The sequence below is a fragment of the Poecile atricapillus genome, chromosome 2 (genome assembly GCF_030490865.1).
Source record: "Poecile atricapillus isolate bPoeAtr1 chromosome 2, bPoeAtr1.hap1, whole genome shotgun sequence".
Taxonomy (NCBI): domain Eukaryota; kingdom Metazoa; phylum Chordata; class Aves; order Passeriformes; family Paridae; genus Poecile; species Poecile atricapillus.
The window spans coordinates 139,523,867-139,531,685 of NC_081250.1; positions in this window are offsets into that span (position 1 = coordinate 139,523,867).

The window sequence follows — 7,819 nt, forward strand, 5'->3', positions numbered from 1 at the left end:
TCTTCTTTCACAGCACGCTTCCCGTGAGGCTTTTCTGATCCCTGCAGCTCCGTCCTGCCGCCGGGGCGCTGCAGGTGTTTTGTGCTGTGGGGTAGTTTATTGTCTTGGGGAACAGCTGCGGGCACCATTCTTTGTTTGGACCAGCTTGATTTCGACTGTGTATAGAAAGGTTTTGTTGGTCCTAATTTACTAGTTTATGATGACCACGTATGATGTAATGGAGACGGGAGTATGGCTGCAACAGGACTCCAGAAGGAGTCAATCAGTAGGTAAAAGCAATGGCAAGGAAAAACAAGGACTGCTTTGGGAAACAGGATATTTTCTGGTCTCTCTCAGGCATTAGGAAATCTGATGCCATGAGTACGTTACCATTATGGATGAACACCAAACAGCCTTTGGCCCAAAGAGACACAAAATTCAAAAACCTTATTAAAATAACCTCTGAAACTATACTTCTAGTGCAATGGGTCATCAGTTTACAAACATAATGTTGGAATACCAAGAAAATCTGCCTACTGAGAATTTAAGGAATATTACTGCTATTTGTGACACTCAGTTAATATATCTTAGGGGATGATAACATCACCAAATATGTAAAATCATGCAGGTTCATTCTCCTGGTTCACTTTCCTTAGATTCAGTTTTGAAGATTTCAGCATTCATTTTTGTTCATAATGTCTCACTAGAACCTTTATTCAGAATAAACATTGATTCTCTGTATATCCCACATGGCTTTCTGCCGGGTATAGTAATATTTAAGGGGTTTTCTTCTGCAAGAAAACATTTGCTGTATCACTACTCCTGCATTTCCAGATGGAGTTAGAGGTCCTGGCTTTGAACCAGGGAGTGTGCATTGACCACTGGCCTGCTGATAAGACACTTGAATTTGTTTAACAGTGCTGATACACTGGATTGCATCAAAGTCCACAAAAAGTGTGAACCAGCAAAGCTGCATCATTTGCTGCTGTAGGAAATAGCCACTCCAGGAGGGGAGAAAAGCCACACCAGTAAAGTGACAGCACAGTGATGTGATCAGGAACCTCAGCGCTTCACGCCCTGACCCACATTTCACTGCTGAAATGTCCACAGCACAGACTGGCTCTGGCTCTTGCCCTGCTCAGTGCTTAACTTAGTTGAATCCATTTTAGTATGAAATCCTTCTTTCTCTGGCTCAGTAGACACTGAGGATTGGTCAAAATTGCCTTTTTAGCTATGATGGGCCAGTGTGTGCCAGTTACCTGTTCAGAAGCCCTACATCATTTTGCCATTGACTCAGCAGAAATTTATGATAGGAAGGAATTATTATTACTATTTTTATTTTAGTTGTCACTACCAGTTCCTTAATAGTTGCCCATTGAAAAAAATAATAAAAATGTGTGTATTGTTTTTCTCATGCTCTCTACTGTTTGAACAAGCAATTCTTTCTATAAAAAACATCCTTTTTGATAACAAAAAAAGGAAGTTATAGTTAAATTTTTGATAATATCTACCACATAGTTAAAAGCGTTAAGCTTATATATAAGCTTATATATAAGGTCCAGTCTTTTCCAGATGACTGTCTGTAGTCAGTTTTCAGTTTTTCCAAAGTTTAGTTTCAAGTTTTTCCATTCTTTGTTATTATAGGGCTTTAAATGTACATACTTCAAAGAGGCAAATATATGCAAATCCCAGAGAGTTTATAGTCTAAATTTGGCTCAGTTTAAATCTAAAGGATTTGAATTGTTATCACATCTGTTTCTCATGGCAGTATGTGACTACTCCAAAGATCAGTCGGTAATCTTGTCCTCTAATTTATTCTTGAATATATTTTAAAATTATACCAGTCTAATTTAATATTATTTATTTTATCCAATGTCTATTCAGTTTGATATTTTTCTGTTTCATCTAAAAAGAATGCTTCCTTCCATCAAAATTAGAAATCAAGACAATTCATTTGCATGGTCTCAAATTAAGGTTAATTGCCTGATACAAAAATATTTCATCTGTACTGTGTAGATAAATATACTTCATTAACAAATTGGTATTTAAACTTTAGCATAATTTCCAGATATTCTGCTAAGAATTAAAGCAATTACAGTACAGTAAATAAAGAAGATCAAAATACAGTATGTTGGAACTCATGTCCATTGAGTCCTATCCACTGACCTACCAATTTTAAAACACCATAAAGAAGTTTTCTTCATTATTAATAATACATTAAATTACTGCATGGCTCTTCCAAATTTGTGATTAAGTCAAGTATTTTTCAACCTTTTGCACTTAGGTTCTCATGAAGATCAATTCTTAAAAAAAAAAATAAATTCTCCATTACTAGTTTTTTTTTTTTTGCAGTTTTGGGTTATTTTTTTAATCCAGCTTGGTAAGTGCCCTGAATACCCTGGCCTGAGACAGACAATGTAACTGATCTTCCTGTCCCCTTTTTTTTTTTTTTTTTTTTTTTTCACAAGAGCTGCCACAAGCGCTGATTTGTATGCGGCACTCCATACTTTGCTGAATTTCTCCTTGGGCTCTTGACACATGCATTCCAGATGGTACTTAAAAAATCAAGTTTGTGACTGTGGTGTACACTCTTGCTAGCATATACCAGATCACATTATGCAGTGACATTTAGGACAAAACTAAGGCACAAAGCCCATTTTTGTTTTCAGCTTTGGTCAAGTGTATCTGTCAGGCAATGAAATAATAATTTGCAAGTGCAGAACAACTTAATTCATATATAAGTAACTTTCTCTCAGGAGAAAGGACATGTTTTAATTACTTTTGATTTACTGAAGTAATCATTTTTCCCTGACAAACATTCTCTCTTGAAATTTGAGATCCAAATCCACTCGAGTCACACACCCCTCCTCCAGCTCCTTCCAATCTAAACTGCTTTGCCCAATCACTTCCAAGTATTGGCAACAATAAATTGCTTTTTTAAGCCATCAAACAAGAAATTCAGGATCGTCACAGCCCCACTTCTAACCATGTGAAATAGAAAGAAAAATAACTTCTGTAACTTCTGATTTGATTAGAGCCTGTGTACTCTAAAAACTTCAAGACTTCAAGGCAGATAATCCAAAATTTGTCCAGTATGCTGGGACCTTCTCTTAGGAACAATTTCAGCCTCCCTTTACAGTAAGTCAGCTTTGCTGCAGCTGTACAGAAGAGCAGGAGGTCCTGGAAAGGGACTTGCTATGTAAGGGCATACAGACAGAAGTTTTCAACTGCAAGCCATGACTTCTTAGGTGATCCATAGGTGAAACGGTTTCTGAAACTGGCATTCAAAAATGCCACAAAATCACTGTGTTACTCTGTTCTGAACATTAGATAGATGTTGGAATACAAACATTTGCACTCTAGCTGGTAGTTTAGACTCTTGATTTCAGTGTGGGCCGCCTGCCACAGATCCCATGTAAAGTATATGAATAATGAAAATAACTGGAAACACTGATTTCTTGCCACTTGGCCTTTAGTTCGCAATACATCCTTTTACCAAAAGCTGCAAGCAAAAAGCAGTTTAATGTATTTGTCCTGGTTTAGGGCAAATTTGGGAGAAAACGTCCAAGGAAGCAAACCCACATGGCTCGGTTCGGGAAGAGATTTCTCCAAGAGAAGTGGAAAAAACCTGTTTATTTAACAGGCAAAGCATTACCCAGCACAAGAATGAACAATACCAAATTACAAAACCTCTTGCTGCTCTGGAGAGATGACAAATTCAGAGTGTCTTTCCTGTAGGTGTTCACTCTGTTATCAATCCCTATGGTGCTAGAAAACGCCACTGTCCAGGCTAGGCCCCTGGTAGTCCACTGGTGCAAGCTTCCAGTGCTCCCCTGAGTCCCCAGTCCAGAGCAGGTTCAAACCGTTCCAAGAAAAGGGAAAGAAAACAGTCCAGGAAGACCTCTCTGCCTCAACTAGCTGGAAAGCAAAGACAATCTATCTCTCTCTTGCTGGGAATTCTTTACATGACAAGTCAAAGATGTTTCGTACCAGTGTATTTAATTTGAGGATGTTCTGGTTTTGACTGAGATAGAGTTAACTTTTTTCCAGTAGCTGGTACAGTGTGGTGTTTTGAATTTATTATGAGAATAATGTTGATAACACACTGTCTTCGATTGCAATGCAAGATGTAACCAGAAGTATGTATTCTATTACCATCTGTTAAAACCAGGTGTGGCAGTGTTCTTTATCTCTTCCATGACCCATCCTCCCTCCAGGGGAATATCTTCTGTTAATGGGCCATTGAGTCTCACTGCATGACTGATAAAATTATATCATCCCATTGTGAATTGCTCTCTCTGCCCAGGGGGACCTCAGAACAACACAAAGCAGCCTTTCTCCACTGGGTTCCCAGAGGAAAGACTGGACCATCAGACCTTCAGAGGAAAACTACACCCTTCGACAGGATCATTGCTTCAACAGAACCACATCTGTTCAGATGTGCTCTTTTCCCTGGACTATTTACTACCTGACAGTTTCCTCCTTAGTTCCACCATCTGATCAACGCTAGAAGTTAAAAATGACCACAAACTGTGGCTAGCAGCTTGGGAGGAGAAAGCTGAGAATGCATGGGAACCACATCTGAAGCTATGGATCACCAAGAGGGTGTCAGGCTGTATTCTGACTCTGTCAGTGGGTTGTGGTTTTTTTGGGTTTGGTTTGGTTTTTGGTTGGTTGATTGTTGTTGTTTTGTACTACTGCATTTTTATTTTAATTTTCCTAGTAAAGAACTGTTATTCCTATTCCCATATCTTTGCCTTAGAGCCTCTTGATTTCAAGATTACAGTAATTCAGGGGGAGGGGGTGGTTTACATATTTTCCATTTCAAGAGAGGTTTCTCCCTTCCTTACCTGTCTTTTCAAACCAACACACACATTGTTGCTAAGTAGTGCTTACTTTAAATCAAGGATTTTCAGTTTCCCATGCTCTCTCTACCAGTGAGGAGTTGCATGAAAAGCTCGGAGGGAGCATGGCTAGGATGGCTGACTGGCATATTCTATACCATAGAACATCATGCCCAGTATATAAGCCAGGAGAATTGCCCAAGAGCCAATGATCACAGGGACGAGCTGGGCATCAGTCAGTGGATGGTGAGCAATTGTACTGCGCATCACCCATTTTTCATGGGTTTTATTCTTCTCTCTCCCCTTTTCATTGAATTTTTAAATTATTACTATTATTAATATTAAAATAATTATTATTTTCTTTTGTTTCCATTATTACAGTGTTCTTATCTCAAACCATAAGTTCTACTTGTTCCAATTTTTTTTCCCACTGGTATGGGGAATGAATGACTGTGTGGTAATTTGTTGCCAGCTCTGATTAGACCATGACAGAGGAACACAAAGAGGCATAAATGAGGCAAAGAAAGTTGGGATTTCTGAAATTGCACTGGAAATTGAGATCTCAGTATTTGCTAATCCTGGATAGATAGAGTGTTGTTAGGATCTGACGCAGTAAGTCATGCATCACTTTATCAGTACAATTAAACTTGTTTGTATCGGGGTTTTCAATGTTTCTTTAATTTTGTTTCTTAAAATAAGAAATATTTTTTTTCCCAGCTGAGGAGAAATAGTATAAGAATTTCAAACTATCTATAGACTCCGCATTCTACTGGCCTTTTTGATTCCATTATATATCAACCTCCTTCTGTTTAATAATTTTAAAAGTATTTAAGTTTATGCCTATTCAAGAAGAAAATGTTGAAAACATCCTTCCTTTTTCTTCCTAGCACATTTTGTTTCTAGTAAGCTGAAATAAATATTTAACCAGTTGTAATATTAATTATCTGGAAACATTTTTTTTTTAAGTAATTGCAGCTGATCAGGTGGAGTTTTTCTTTCATACTGGAACTTAATGGGTTTCAGATTTAACCACTGAATACCTGTAATGCTTCCTTGGGCCTAAAGGTTTCTACTAGGTGCTTTATTGCAGTCTTTCTTTTCTCCTGTCTTCTGTTACACTCTTCCCAAGCATTCCTAGCTTTCTCCTCCCAAGCTGCTAGCCACAGTTTGTGGTCATTTTTAACTTTTAGAGTTGGTCAGATGGTGGAACTAAAGAGGAAACTGTCAGGTAGTAAATGGTCCAGGGAAAAGAGCACAAGGACAGCTCTTCAGGGAAGGGAGAGACTGAAGGCAAGCATCAGAAATACAGAAGACACATAGATTTTTAAATGTTTTTTCAGTAAAATATGCCAACTTTTTAAATACTTTGAGTGCTGATGCTCTACAGCAGTCTGATTGAGAGCAGTCTTGCAGTAATGTAAATTTTGCAGAAATTAAAGTATACCTCAGATCTTCATCAGCAGAGCGATATTCACGTAAATGCAGTTAGGAAAGTTTTACCAGCTCCATAGAACCAGAAAGGCATGTATTGCTGATGTATATGAAAATTATTTATTATTTTATTTATCATGTCTGTTATCAATAAGTTATTGATAATGTCTGAAAACATTGATAAAATACAATGCACAAGGAGTTTCAAAATTCTTAACAATTTTAATCCACCATATATTTCACTAAATAGAGAACTTTTTTAAAAAAGAGTACATAATTAAATTCATTAAGTTATCATGAAAGCTTCTTTAATTGGCTCTGAGGCTACTACATCTCTGTAGTAATACAAACTAACTAGATTTTGGCACACTAGCAATTAGATGGATCAGAAAATTTTAAAATTCATGACAGAGTAAAGTATATTTTGTTGGTCCAGTTGTTGTCAGGCAATTCAATTTGACCTCCCTTTCATCTCACTTCTCAGGCTCCTGTCATGTCAATTAATATAATTATTTTTTGTGTGCTGACATGAAAGCTGTATTTAGATGGAAACTACTGTTTTACTAATCTACTGTACTTACAGCACTCATAGTATTTACAGTACATGTACTCTGTTGGTAGGCATGTCTTTTGACTTAAATTTGTCAAAGACAAATCTGTTCTTTGGCAAGTTATACTTGTCAGCTTTCCAAATGATGCTTTTCTGCATTCCAGCATTTGCTCAAAGTGATAACCACGGTGCAAGCAGTAACCATGGAGTGATCTCCCTTCTGGTTACATTGCAGCTCCTGTACTGAATGTACCTGTCAGTGCTTCACAAGTCTGGAAGCAGCTTTGCACAGAATGAATCTGCTCCAACGCTTCCACTGTTGTCCATCTCTGACACTACAGGGACAATACAGGTGTTAGATAATATTCTGAGCTGGAAAGGACCCACAGGGATCATCAAGTCCAGCTCGTAAGTCAGGCCCATACAGAGATTAAATCCACAACCTTGGCATTATTAGCACCATGCTGTATCCAACTGAGTTAATCCCAGGGTAAATACATAGGTGCTGTTTTGGAAACCACCATCAGCAGCTGTGTCTGGCCCCCAAAGATGCAGTCATGCCCTGGTGACATATCCAAGACAGAAGATACAGTCTGTATCTTGGTCTCCAACATTGTTGTTGCAGCACAGAAAACTCTTTTAAAAGAGTATGAAAAATTATATTTATATATTTATAAAATACATATAGTATATAATACATATGTTATATAAATATATATTTATATCTTTATAAATTATATTTATTTAATTATACTTTGTCTGGAAACAAATTCTGATTTCATACTCAGAATTACCCTGACTTCCAACTTAGCTTAAGTGTTTTCCAAGTCTTCATATAAGCTGCTCCACAGAAAGAGGGTTTTGAAAGGGGGGTGAAGAGACAAGCAATCCTCTTCCCTAAGCTGATCATGTACTAATAAATAAATAAATAAATAAATTCCATTCTCTGTATGCAGAGGCATCATGGTGAAGTAAAAATCATCACATTGAACATGGATGCAATATCCCCATTAGT